Source organism: Heterodontus francisci, chromosome 11 (genome assembly GCF_036365525.1).
Source record: "Heterodontus francisci isolate sHetFra1 chromosome 11, sHetFra1.hap1, whole genome shotgun sequence".
NCBI lineage: Eukaryota > Metazoa > Chordata > Chondrichthyes > Heterodontiformes > Heterodontidae > Heterodontus > Heterodontus francisci.
In genome coordinates this window covers 75,832,392-75,847,605 of record NC_090381.1, presented here as the reverse complement: position 1 = coordinate 75,847,605, position 15,214 = coordinate 75,832,392, and positions in this window count along the sequence as shown.

Genomic DNA, 15,214 nt, shown 5'->3' with positions numbered 1-15,214 from the left:
GCTCGGATGCCAGCTGAGAGCCTCAGGAGAGTCTCCAGAGGAGGCAAACAGGAGGGGGTAGGGGATGGGGGTGGGGGTGCAGTTGTGGGGAGTGAGCATTCTGCTCTTCCTGGATCCATAATAAAAAAACATTGAATTTATCTTTTGGGTGGAATCTTCCAGTGATCCAATTAAAGACTGCATGATGATTGCTGCCGTCATTTACAGATCAATTTCCCAAAGGGGCTTCAAACAAGTGTTCAGCCCTTGATTTGAGTATGCATTGGGTCTATCACCAGTTTCAAGCGCACACCAATATACACCCTGGACACCTACTGAGTAGCCCAAGCCAATGTGGCACACTTCCAGCAGAGAATGAGTGCATGCACTCTGCCCACCATATATGACCCTTAGGTGCCTATTTTGCACCGTGTGGTTCAATTTGTAGCCTGCTGTGTTTGGGAAATTTCAAGAGTTGCTCAGAAGGCCAAAACATTGTAAAATAAATCTTTTAAGTTGCATCTCAATCAACAGCTCCTTCAGTCTTCTAGTCGAGGATATTTTACACATAAACTAATGTGTGAAAAAGCATTGAGGAACCTATTGATATGGAACGCCTACTTGCAAAGTTCTGGCTACTAGTAAAATGCTATCAGACTACATTTGGGAGCATAGAAAATGGGAAAGAAAAACGGCAAAGCATGTAGAATTGATAAAGAGTCCCATGAAAGAAGAGGGTTGGCCAATGAATAAACATTCAGTTTACCAGTAACCGTGTTTATATTGTAGTGAATAACTTTCAAGAGTACATGCATAGAGTTCAGATACAGAAAATTCCTCCTTTGTCATGGGGGAGTGGCTCACTATTTAAAGTTAAGGTGAGGACACATGAAGGGCAGATGGAACCTGCTTTTGCAATGAAAGACTGTTTTATGCTATTTATGATAATCAGTGGGAATGTTCCTCATCCATTTCAGATGATTCGGTAATGAGGTTGCACAGAATGTGCCCACATTGTTCTGGAGAGACCATTAAAACTCCCACTTGCAACGTTAGCAGCCCCTCTCTTTACACAGAGGCCTTGGAAAGTTTAAAGCAACAATAAACTGAAAGTATCTTCAAACACACAGAGAAAAGCCTTTGTTTTCTGCCTTTTGAACCCTTTCAAAACCCCATTTTGAAGGGTGTTTTCGTTCTGTTTCTCAGCATTACTGAACTCAAAACTCCCTGTTGTTTAGTAACACACAGAATGTGAACTCAATTGTCTGAGTTACTGTGCTCCATATGGTATGTGTATGTAGGTATATGTTTGTGTGTTAGGAACAAACTTCATCTACACGTATAGTTAAAAACACATAGTTCAGCCTACAGACATTGCTGATAAAATGTGCACTTGTTGCACAGCATGTAGATTATGCTTTACAACTCTGATTGGAAAAAGAAAAGAAACAGAGAAATGCAAATTAATTAACTACTTCTCTTATTATCTTTATGATGTTATTCTGCTTTGTTATTTTATTGACCTGCCACCTAACAATTTTACATTCGTTTATTTGATGGGTGCTAATGATATAAAGCATACAGTATAACATACACTAGATTAAAATTTCCCGCTTGTTAAATGTTTTCTTGAGAAAATTGCAATAAAGACATGTTAATTGCTAATTCCTAACTAACAACAATGTTACCAGATACACTGTTGCGGATCAAAGTGGATCGTCTAACGAATAATATCAGCACAGTACAGAGGTCCATCCCCTCATGCAGGATCCTCATAAATAACTGTTATCCACAACTTTTGATGTGTATTTATCTTTCAAACTTGTTTAATAATTTCCATATTGCAATTGGATTAAGAGTAGTGCTACGAATGAAATAAACAGATAGTACTCTGCTGTGAATGCAGCTATTGAACTCTGCTACAAAGCATAAGTCACAGCTTGTGCAAAAACAAAGCTATTAGTTTCTGAGGTATACTATTATAATTTTAGACTGCACTTTGGTTATAATTTGATTCCAAATAAAGATTCTGCATGTGCAGAATCTATTTCCTTTTTACTTTTCACATCTATCAACTTCTATCAAGCGAGTCCAAAGATGTTTAAAGTAAGTGTAAAATGGCTGCAAACTAAATCAGATTCACAGTCAATTAGCTGACTTTGGGTATAAATTAAAAAATGCTTGAACCTAGATTTTCTGAGCAGTGTTATTTTAATACCAGATTAGTGCCATCATTAAAATAACCCTGATTTCTGAAGGCCTGTCAGAAGAGGAATTAAAACAGAAGAGGCCATTCAAGGTAAGTTTTTTAATTTCCCTTTGTGAGGCCAACAGGAGCAGTACTCTGGACCCCACAAAGAAAGCTTAGGCCTCCCTTGTCCCGGCACATCCCCAGAAACCTCATCCCCACCTTCACCAGAGTGACTTTTTCACTGGCCAATTTGCAGCTGGCCAGCAGCCATTTCTCACATAGCTTCCAGCCTGTCTGTACAGGATGTTGGTCAGCAGCATGTTAATGAGGCTTGGCAATTAAATCGCACCGAGTTTCATTCTACATGGGTGGGCAGGAAGTTAACTCGCCTGCGTGGTTTCCCATCAGAAACCCACTACAAGTTCAAATTGTGAAGAAACCACACCTGCCAAATGGAAACATATTAATTTTGTCATATGGAACACTATTTGAACTTTTACTGGACATTGAACATAACTTGTTTAAAAAAGACCACAGAGCTGCATGGCTGAAAACATGGCTGCATATTTGCATTCTGAGAGACAGTTGAATAGAGAGACAATGGAAGTGCTCCATGATTCAATTAGCAAGATTGGGCTAGGCAACAGTGATGATCAAAAGACATTGAGAGCCATTGTCTGTGTAAGAGCCAGCACTCCACCAGCACCGCAGCCCCCCCCCCCTACTGAGAGTGTCTAGCAAGCTTTGAAGAATCAACAACCCTCACAGGCAATGCTGTTTCAAACTAAGAGCTGATCACATGACTAACCTGCTGGTCAACCTGGGAATTGATTGAATTGTGCCTCACAGAAAGGTTTGGGGCAGACTGCAATTGAACTACACGAAGAAAGCACCGATCTCTGTCTTCCTCTCTCACTAGCAAAGTTCCAGGGACCCACAGAAGCAACTTAAGCCTCAAGACAGAAGACCCCTGCAGCCTTCTGGTACCAGTGAAACAAGTTTGAAAGTGTGCACTGGGCCGCAAGACTTAACTCCAATCAAGGTTTTTACATCCAAACTAATAACAGTAACTGAATGCCATCTGCTACTCCAAACTCTCCCTCTTTAATTATTTCTCCTCCTCTGTATCGATTTGTCTGTGTGTTATCTCGTATGCATGCTAGTGTGGTTGCATTGTGTATTTTTAGTAATTTTAACTGAGTTAAAGTGTTAAGGTTAATAAACTTACCTCTTTCTTATTTAAACCTAAGAAAGCCTGTCTGATTGGTTCATTTACAATTATAATTAGAGTGTAGTGAGTAAGGACTCACTGAGGTGAAGCTAAAAACACTGTGTTTTAAAAGTTAAACCCGATTACGGCCAAACCAGGAAAGGGGCAAGAGGGTAACCTGAGACCCCTTCCTCACCTGTTCGTAACAAAATGAACCCCAAGATTTTTGAGATATTTATATTTGGTAGGATGGAAAAATTTTGCGTGGGTTAAGCTAATCATACCAAGACTCTGATGCAATGATTGAGTCCTGTGTAACAAGTCTTCACACCTTAGCTAGAACATGTAGCAAAGGGTCTCTGGAAGAAAGTCTAATCAGAAACAGTGTAGATATTGAGAAACAGAACAATGGTTTCAAGCAGTGTCATTGACAAGAACCAAAATTAGTATTGAAAGTTTTTATTGGTAGTGGGGTAGTGCATTTGATGTAGTCGATATGGATTTTAACAAGGTTTTTGATAAGGTCCCACATGGCAGACTGGTTGTGAAAGTAAAAGCCCACGGGATCCAAGGCAAAGTGGCAATTTGGATCCAAAATTGGCTTAAAGGCAGGAAGCAAAGGTTAATGGTTAATGAGTACTTTTGTGACTGGAAGGCTGTTTCCATTGGGGTTTCACAGGGCTCAGTACTAGGTCCCTTGCTTTTTGTGTTATCTATCAATGATTTGGTCTTGAATGCAGGGGGTGTGATTAAGAAGTTTGCAGATGATACAAAAAATTGGCCATGTGGTTGATAATGAAGAAGAAAGCTGAAGACTGCAGGAAAATATCAATGGACTAGTCAGGTAGATGGAACAATGGCAAATGAAGTTCAATCTGGAGAAGTGTGAGCTAATAGATTTGGAGAAGGTTAAAAAGGCAAGGGAATGCACAATAAATGGTAGGATACTGAGAAGTAAAGATAAACAGAGGGACTTTGGAATGCATGTCCACAGATCTCTTCAGAACAGTTCTGAAGAAGGGTCACTGACCTGAAACGTTAACTCTGCTTCTCTCTCCACAGATGCTGCCAGACCTGCTGAGTATTTCCAGCATTTCTTGTTTTTATTACAGATTTCCAGCATCCGCAGTATTTTGCTTTTATCATAGAATATAAGAGTTGGGAGGTTATGCTGTAACTGTATAAAACACTGCTGAGGCCACAACTGGAGTACAGTGTACAGTCCTGGTCACCACACCATAAAAAGATGCGATTGCATAGAGAAGGTACAGAGGAAATTTATGAGGATGGTGCCTGGGCTAGAGAATGTTAGTTAGGAGGAAAGATTGGATAGGCTAGTGTTGTTTTGTTTGGAACAGAGGAGGATGAGGAGAAACCTAATTGAAGTGTATAAAATTATGAGCAGTCAAGATAGAGTGGATAGGAAGGTTCTATTCCGCTTGGTTAAGGGGTCCATAACCAGGGGGCATAGATTTAGGGTAAGAGATAGGAAATTTAGGGAGCATTTTAAAAAAAAATTTTCACTCAGAGGGTGGTGGAGATCTGGAATTCACTGCCTGAAAGGGTGGTAGAGGGACAAACCCTCACAACATTTAAAAAGTGCTTGGATATGCACCTGAAATGCCGTAACGTACAAGCCTACGGACCAAGAGCTGGAAAATGGAATTAGGCTACTTGTTGGCTGGCAGAGATATAATGGGCAGAATGACGTCCTTCCATGGTGTAAATTTCTATGATCCTATGATTCATAAATATTGTGAAAAATGTTATGTCAGAATAAAGCAGCCTGTTGGCTTGGGTTAGAAAGTGCAACATAAGTAGGAAACTGGCAATTGCCCAAAGCCCAGAAAATGAAATAAGATCCTTCAGTGACCACTTATGAACAATTTATAACTCAAATAAAAGTGACATAGATGGCCAGGAAGGATCTGAAGAAAGGGATTAGGAGAGCTAAGAGAGGGCATGAAAAATGCTTGGCGGGTAGGATAAAAGAAAACCCCAAGGCCTTTTACGCGTATGTCAGAAATATGAGGATGACTAGGGGGACCGTAGGTCCGGTCAAGGACAATAGCGGGAGACTGTGTGTTGAGCCGGAAGAGATAAGTGAGGTTTTGAATGAGTACTTCTCTTCGGTATTTACGAATGAGAAGGGGTGTATTACTGAAGAGGACGGTGGGAAGCAGACTGGTAAGCTCGAGGAAGTGCTCGTTAGGAGGGAAGATGTGTTGGGGTTTTTGAATAACTTGAAGATAGACAAGTCTCCCGGGCCTGACGGGGTATATCCAAGGATGTTATGGGAAGCAAGGGATGAAATTGCAGAGCCGCTGGCAATGATCTTTTCATCTTCTCTGCTGACGGGGGTGGTACCAGGTGATTGGAGGGTGGCAAATGTTGTGCCCCTGTTCAAGAAAGGGAATAGGAACAACCCTGGGAATTACAGGCCAGTTAGTCTTACTTCGGTGGTAGGCAAGTTGATGGAAAAGGTGCTGAGGGATAGGATTTCTGAGCATCTGGAAAGACACTGCTTGATTCGGGACAGTCAGCACGGTTTTGTGAGGGGTAGGTCTTGCCTCACAAGCCTGATTGAATTCTTTGAGCAGGTGACCAAGCAAGTGGATGAGGGTAAACCAGTGGATGTGGTGTACATGGATTTTAGTAAGGCATTTGATAAGGTCCCCCATGGTAGACTTATGGAGAAAGTCAGGAGGCATGGGATAGTGGGGAATGTGGCCAGTTGGATTAAGAATTGGCTAACTGATAGAAGGCAGAGAGTGGTCTTAGATGGTAAATACTCAGCCTGGAGCCCAGTTACCAGTGGCGTGCCGCAGGGATCAGTTCTGGGTCCTCTCCTGTTTGTGATTTTTATTAACGACTTGGATGAGGAAGTCGAAGGGTGGGTCAGTAAATTTGCAGATGATACAAAGGTTGGTGGAGTTGTGGATACCGAGGAGGGCTATTGTCGTCTGCAAAGGGACTTGGATAGGTTGCAGTGCTGGGCTGAAAAGTGGCAGATGGAGTTTAACCCTGAAAAGTGTGAGGTCGTCCATTTTGGAAGGACAAACACGAATGCAAAATACTGGGTTAACGGTAGGGTTCTTGGGCATGTGGAGGAGCAGAGAGACCTTGGGGTCTATGTGCATAGATCGTTGAAAGTTGCAACTCAAGTGGATAGGGCTGTGAAGAAGGCATATGGGGTGTTAGCGTTCATTAGCAGAGGGATTGAATTTAAGAGCCGTGAGGTGATGATGCAGCTGTACAGGACCTTGGTAAGGCCTCATTTGGAGTACTGTGTGCAGTTCTGGTCGCCTCATTTTAGGAAGGATGTGGAAGCCTTGGAGAGGGTGCAGAGGAGATTTACCAGGATGTTGCCTGGAATGGAGAATAAGTCTTACGAGGAAAGGCTGAACATTCTAGGCCTCTTCTCATTAGAACGGAGAAGGATGAGGGGTGACATGATAGAGGTTTATAAGATGATCAGGGGAATAGATAGGGTAGACAGTCAGAAACTTTTTCCCCGGGTGGAGCAAAGCGTTACAAGGGGTCATAAATTTAAGGTGAAGGGTGGGAGATATAAGGGGGATGTCAGGGGAAGGTTCTTTACCCAGAGAGTGGTCGAGGCATGGAATGCCTTGCCCGGGGAAGTTGTTGAGTCAGAAACTTTAGGGACTTTCAAAAGGCTTTTGGATAGGTATATGGATAAAGGAGAATGATGGGGTATAGATTAAATTGTCCTTGACAGAGGACAAAGGATCGGCACAACATTGTGGGCCGAAGGGCCTGTTCTGTGCTGTATGTTCTATGTTCTATATGTTCTATGTTCTAGGTGGGAAATTATTACCTCATGATCAACTCAATTTTTGCTTTAAACAAGGCAGTAGTGGGATGAAAATTTGAAAAGAAATCTTACGCTGAAAACTTGCCTGATGCTTATCCAACTCATTTTCAAGTGGGCCTTGAAATGCATGAGTGCCTGAAATAGGCTGGTGCCTTATTTAAATATTTGAATTGCGTCTTGCGGGATTGTAGGAGCCCAACAGAATTCTCAGCTGCTAATGGGTGGATCAGACACCGCTGACGCTCTGCCCAGTGCTGTTGGACATAACGTGGCCTTAAAGAGCCAGTCTAAAAATGGGGAAGAAACTTCAGGCTGAATGACTTTTGCAGGGAAAGGTGAAACAAGTGTTGCTCCTGCTCCACAAAAATCTTCTCACCTGCTGACAGCTGCTCAGTGGTATGCCTGTTCCCCACCCCCACATCCCCCCCCCGCCACCCACCCTCCCCACCCAGGATTACCTCTCTCCCCTTTAATGTTTATTTTATGGCTTGGTTTGGCAGAGGAACTCCCTTGATTGAAGCACTGTCTGTCAGTGCTCATTGAGGACTGGCAGCTTGCCTATCGGGTTCTAATGAGGCCCAACCAGGAAAGTGGTTCAGCACCACCACCCCCCACCACCCGCCAACTCCCCCCCCACAAACTAGTGGGCGATGTCCATTGCTCATTACGTTCGAAAATTGGCTGCATTCTTTTGCTTGAACTCATGGTTGAACCTCTAGACCAGCAATATGCTAATATGCTTCTAAACAAGTAATTTGATCCATATGCCTGAGAGCTTCAGGCTTCTAACACTTTGTTACACATATTCTGCAAACAACAAGGACGCCATTGAAATAAAGAGTCAGTGTTAAAACCTCAAGAACAACAAGTACAACACTGAGTTTTGAATAGTGTCAAGCAGATTTCGACCTGTTCTACATGCTTGAGTCATTCAACATGTATGCCTTTTCACCATGGAATTAGGACTTTTTGATGATGCAAGACATATCAAAAGTCACAAAACAAGATGCCACAGTGAAAAATCAGGATGTCTGCAAAGTAGAGGGTAAATTGGAAGGCACTCTGCACTTTCAAATTCATCCCAAGATCCCACCATCCACAGTTGTCATCCAGAAAACTACCTCCAGCTGTAAAAGGATTTGCCAAGAAGCATATTAGTAAGCCCTATTGATAAGAAAGTGCTTACACAGGTGTGTGTTGCAACTGATTGGTCTCTTTATTGGCGATGATAATGAAAGAGAATGGCAAAGTGCACCTGTGAACTAATACTTAGCAAAGCCCTCAAATGTCGTCATACCCACTTCAAACTATAGATGATGTTCTGCCTGAACTAGTGAAAGGAAAACTATTAATGGCTGTGGAGGCAAAGAATGTGTTTTGGATGTTGTATTAAATAATTAATGGAATCTGTGGATTCAGTACCATTTGGAAGATAGTGATGGTTATGCATACCTTTTGGAATCTATCAAACAGCTGAGGAACTTAAGACAAGATTATGGGATAGATTTTCTCTCTGTGTGGTTTTCAGGCAGCCGGCTGGCAGAGTATGTTTGGTTGGCCACCTGACAATGCTGTTGGGAGACCCAGTTCATTGACGTAATAATTGACAAAAAGGAAATCATGTCAATTGATGCATGTTTGGAAGCAGCAAAAGAGATTGAATCCCTGAATATGCTCCAACACTTATCTCTGTCTGAACATGGAATGACCAAGATTCAGCAAATAATTACAGCAGATGAAGATCTGAAATTATTGGGGATGATAATAAACAAAGGATGGCTTTGGGATGAAAATGGAACATTTTTGTCTTTGTCAAATTATCTATTGGATTCTGCTTCACTGATCATGGCACTCATTGTGCTAATATTGGTTAGTGCATTGTTTCTGCAATCTATAAAGGTACATGTAATAGTCAGCATTGTAAAAGGGTCACTTCAGCTGCATTATTCCTAAGGAGCACTTCTAATAGCTCTCTGCTTGGGTCTCATTCAGTTCAATTTGATCAGCTTGACTCTTTGGTTGGGTACAGACAGGCTGATAAATGTCTTTGACGTTTACTGTAAGTGACAGATGTACTTGTGTAGACAAACATTCTTGGTAATTGACAACCTGTGATTGATTACTATAATTATGAGAGATTTTATTTTAATGTTATTTATCCTGGCAAGTCTTCTAAGGATTTTGAATGGTGTATTTGTGGCTGACTTTATCTAAGTCAGCAGAGACTGAGCTATATCAATCGCTCTGTGTTTGTGTTTTGCCATGTAAGGAGTGAGCGACAGTGTTTCAAGGGTCAATTTAATGTTGAAAGTTAGAACAGGAGAACATCTTTGTTGTTTTAATATTTCAAGGAGAATATTAAAATTTGTAATCATTGTAAATATACTGTTTGTATTGAACTCTGTTCACTTACAGTAAAGATACTAAAGAGCTTGCTGGACTTTGAGGAGGAGAATTCAGCCAAAAGGAAGAGGGAAATGATGCCAACACAAGTGAAAAAGCAAGTGTAAGAGTTGAAGTTGGGTGGAGTTTAAGAACAAATAGGAGACACCTGTGGAAGACAGAAACATGGAGAGACGCGAGAGTCCAACTACACCCTTCATTACACAGGTGGATCTACCCAGTGAACAAACCACAGCCATAACAACAAAGTACACAGATAAATCAAATCTGGCCAGTAGTCAAGAAAACAGTGAGCCATCACAGCAACCAGAACTTCTGATGGAAAAAGCTCTGATCAAAAATGCAGATCACTATCCCAACAAAAAAGAAAGGTAGAAGAGTGGTACTTGCAGGGACCACTCTGACGTGCACTTCCTGCATGGGTTGCTTCCTGCTGGGAATGCTGGATCATGGTATCACCTTTAATATTTGTTATACCAGTTACTTCAACTTTTCACCTAAAACTTTATGAAGCAATGCAGATTGTGACACTCTGTAGAAGTATTCAATTTTTTTAAAGTGGTCCAAAGGCTTGGCAGAGTCTCACACCATGGACATTGTGAAATGGAGGTACTGATATTATTTTCATTTTAAACGAACAAAGGAAATCACTGCACAGATCTCTCTTTTCTACTTTGCAAAAGTTTGGAATGCCTTTTATTTACGTGCTTGTGGTTTACGTAGCATTTTATTTCCTCTTTTTTTGTTTCCATAGGTATAGACTGCAGTCTCCACCACAACTGATACCACCTTTAGTCTCAGTTAACAGGAGGTGTGATTCTTGTCGAGGTGAATCAAATGATTTCCTCCTCTCTTTTTACCAATAAATGAACTATCTCCATTGAATGGTCTGGCTGAAAGCTAACAGAAATGAGTGACCACTACTGGAATGAGCACAGAAGCTCATCTAGCTCTGGAATTCCCTCCCTGAACCTCTCTCCACCTCTATCTCTCTGCATTTTAAGAGCTCGCCGCCGATCTCATGCCAAAGAGCCGCTGCAATCTCCTGCACGGTGGCTCATTTAAATGACTGGGGTGCCCGGCCCCACCGAATCACATGAAAGAAGCGGGCTGCCCGTTGCTGGCAACGGTGTCAGCTGCCTGTGCGCAGAAGCTGGTGCTATTTTTAAAGGGCAGCCAGCCCTGCTGGCACATTTACATTTTTAAAGAACTAACCCCTAAAATTAAATAAATAAAATTCTAACACCCCTTTCCCACCACACCCCCCCACCATAACAATTACAGTAACTGTTCTGCTGAAAGGTCACAGACCTGAAACATTAACTCTGCTTCCCTCTCCACAGATGCTGCCGGACCTGCTGAGTATTTCCAGCACTTTTTGTTTATATTGCAGTAACTATTTGCCCTTCCCCCCGAAGACACTTACCTTTTACATCTGTAGAAGTATTTCATTTTTTTTAAGTGATCCAAAGGCTTGGCAGAGTCTCAATTGTGAAATGGAGGTACAGATATTATTTTCATTTTAAACGAACAAAGGAAATCACTGCACAGATTTCACTGCCCTCCCCAAACTGCACAAAGTTTAAAGGTCAACCCTTCCCACCATCCCCTACACCCATTCCGTTTATTTGACCCGGTTCCCCACCTCCCACACTGAAAATCTTACCTTCTCCCCACCCCCACCAGTGTGGCGCCGCGATTCCCCAGACAGGGATTTAAAGGCGCAGGAGTGCTGACCGCAGCGCTGAAGATTGTGGCAGGCCCTCAAGATCGCAGGTAAGTCTATTTAAATGTATTCATTTTATTGATTTGAATATTTTAATTGAGTTCCCATCACCCCCGTCACGGAACCTGATGCCTGGGGCAGAACAAAATCCAGCCTATTCTGCCTTTATATGGCACAGTGTCAAATTTTGTCTGATAACTTTCCAGTGAGGTGCCTTGGGATGTTTTTACAACATTAAGGACGCTATATAAATGCAAGTTGTTGGTGTTGTAGCAGCATTAGCTCCAACTGAGCAAATTGCTAATATTTATTATCTAGCTACACGCATGAAGAATGACCATTTGGGTGAGGTACTAGTTGTGCTGGCACCTTTGGAGCCATGACTGTGTGCAAGAGAGTGCATTCAGGAGAGGGGAACCTATAAGAGAGAAAAAATGAGGCAAGGCAAAACAAATAAAAAACACCTCACACTTTTAATTTGGAGTCAAGTCTCTACCTTTTCAGTTGTAAAGCTGACCTGTGTGAGGGGAAAAAAGTCATATTTTATAAGGTAAATTGTTCTTGAGTCCAGCAAAAACAAATGTAAAATTTAACTTGCATAGAATTTAAACTGAAGCTAACCATTCTCCTGTGTTAGCGTATTGGCACAAATAAGATGAATAATTGGGTACCATTTATTTTAAATGGTAATCTCCAACATAACCTCAAAATAAAGAAGGAACATACTTTTCAAGAAAAACATACCTGTCCTGTTTCTAAATATGTATTTTAAAGTCAAAAAGCTTTCTTAAACTCAATAATTTATTTTACAACTTAATATTATAATAAAATAGTTCAGAAGAGTAGCTTACCTTTTACTTCAAAGCACTCTTATACTGCCATGTTTGCGATCCTATGATTGGCATATATTTTAACAGACAACTTATTTGTTTGATACCAGGGGGCTGATATATTTAACAGATATAATTTGTCATCTCCTGAGGAGAGGTTAAGGACTAAGAGCACAGATTCCTTTGAGCTGGCTCTCTGCCACTGTGTCATCTGTCCAGGACTAATCAAGTTATCATATCAACAAATCTCCCTCAGTCACAGACTTTAGTGTCTGGCCTTTGAGAAAATTTTGATGGCTGCAGTGCAGACAAATTTCTAGCAGCAGGATGTTGGAGCTTTCCCGCCTGGCTGTATGAAAAGTACCTGCAACCTCCGCACAACCTCTCCTCTCCCTCACGCTGAGAGTTCACTTCATGTGAGTCTCATGCTGTTCGTTGCAATCAGTCAGCAGCCTCTGATTAGGCCACTAAGAAGGAACTGCTATTAATTTTAAAATAAAATTTGCACTTTATTTCAATAGACTCTTGAGCTTTAAAGGTTCAGTTCCGAAATATAATTTGAATCTCAAAATAAATGTCAGGTTGCAAATTGCTCACAGCATTACATCATTTTGTGTATTTAATTAAGCTAAAGAAATTAAACAATCCTATTTTCCTGTTGCAAGAATTTAACAAATATAAAGAGCAGTAAGATTTTAAAAATAAAGTGAGCACAACACAATATAATAAACCAATTTCACTTGGCATGGTGATAAAGAAATTAATAAATGATTTATTAAATAGTCAAATTGATACAAATATGGGAGAAATATCCAAATGTTAGGCAACATCTGACAAATGTTTTACAAGAATATTTATGTATATGTTGTGAAAACAGGACTCAGGTTGTGCATGTTTCTGATGCTAATTTGCATTTATTTGTAAAAAAAGAAAAATAGGCTTAATAGTCAACTAAGTTCCTTCAGATGTTGAAAAAAATGTAATTTTTTAAATGGAATATCAATGGTTAAATGTTTCTGGATGAAGCAGCAGTGAGCAGCCTTCCAAGGAAAAATCAGATTTCAGACTTCCCTGGCACTTGTAACAAAAGCTCAGGTATGGAGTCCCTGCTGGAGAGTGACCTTTCACATCTGCAGCCAACATGCTGCGAGCAGCCCGCACAATGGAGCTCAAGGCTGGTCAGTGCACTGACCCTGGCTGCCAAAGCTACCTGCTGCTCTCTTCAAAGAAATCAAACACAGGGTCTGCCCTCAGAATGATGAAAAACCCTGAGATAATAACAAGGCAGCTAATGCGCTCAGAGCTCGTGGTGGCTATTTTATCCGCCATCAATAAGATTTATGCTCCAGAAGCTATTATTTCCTAAACATTTTGGAATTGCTTTGACTTATTTTTTTCTTCTATTGTGTAGCTAGTTAGTAATGCCCTCTAAGCATCACTAACTGATTATGTGCACTCCATAAAGACTGAGTCCCTATTAACCATAGCTAATACCAGCATGCAATTATAAAGTACTCAAGCCTTTCTGTCAGCAAAACAACGCTCTAGCACTGAGCAATCTTTCTCTAAAAGAAAGTGATACTTTAATATGTTATAAAACTATTTAAGCTACAGTGCATTCTTCTGCCGGGTTTTACTTTTCAGAGTGAATAATCCATAATATGATGTTTAATGGAAAAGAATACTGTGCGTACTTAAAATCGCTATTATATTTAGATAGGTACATGTATGGCTTTTCTTACGCATGTAAACAGCTGCTTAAAACTTGTATAATCAATGTATTGTTTGAAATGTTCTTAGGCCTGCTCCGTTGGGAGAAGTATAACTTGGGCATTGAAAGTTGACACTGAGATCATTTCAGAGGGAACAGGGAAGAGACAACAGATCCATGATTTAAGCGTTCTGGTTTAATTCTGCTTTGTAAAATTAAGCAATATCACTACAAAAGGAATCATTTTTGTAGATGTTTTATGACACAATAAATGTCAGATTAAATTGAAATATCTTTGCCATGACAGATGTGAAATTATCTGATTGTACTGCTGATTAGAATTTCAAGTGATAACATTAATCTTTGATTAATTTGAAAATGTATTTAAATAAAATAGTTTCCAATAATAATTGAGTCAAAATAAATTCTCTTAGATAAACTACTAAAACAAAGGTCAGGGAGACTGGTAGACAGATTTTAATTTCAGAACAATATACCACATAATAAATTTGCATGTCTCGGTATAACAGTACTTTCTTATCCATTTTGTGCTTGTTCACTTAACTTAGGTAATGACCATAGTGAAATTTTGTTCACAGATACAGTATTTTTGGTTTAGTAGGGAGGGATATAAGGATAGATTTTCAAAGTGATAGGATCATTCACATTGGCACAGAATGATCAAGTGAGGGCTGAGGAATCAGATAGAGATCCATATTCTGAGCTCTGATGAAAGGTCACAGACCTGAAACTCTGTTTCTCTCTCCACAGATGCTGCTGAGTATTTCCAACACTTTCTGTTTTTATGTTAGAGATCCATATTGCGCAGCCTTTGCCTGAATCACAGAGCACCTAATCGTCTCGCTGACCTTTCAGGTATATTCTTGATTAACAGTTTCATCTTAACATGAAAATCATATCATATTGAAATGAGGCTGCAGATAATTTCCCTGATTTTCTTGTCAGGAATGCCCTAACTGTTCAGCTTGCCTGTGTAAAATGAACAATAAAAGTCTGAACACATTCTGGGTTTTGAGGGAGTTTGCTTTCAAAACTTGAATTGCAGCATTTGTAATAGCTGGATTTCTGATTGCAGGATCTTTGTTTGCAAGATTTTTAATTGCTACATTCAAAAGTCCGAATCTGGGAACATCCATAAGTGCAGTTCTCTCTTTGTGTTTTTTGGAGGCGGAAGAAGAGGATGAAAGGAAGTATCTGAGAAAGGTTCAATTACCGTAGAGGCAGACTGTCCTTATCGAAACATCTGTTTGTACAGACCCAAGTACATTTACCTGAGAGTGTCCAAGGACAACCGTCTCGACAAGTTCT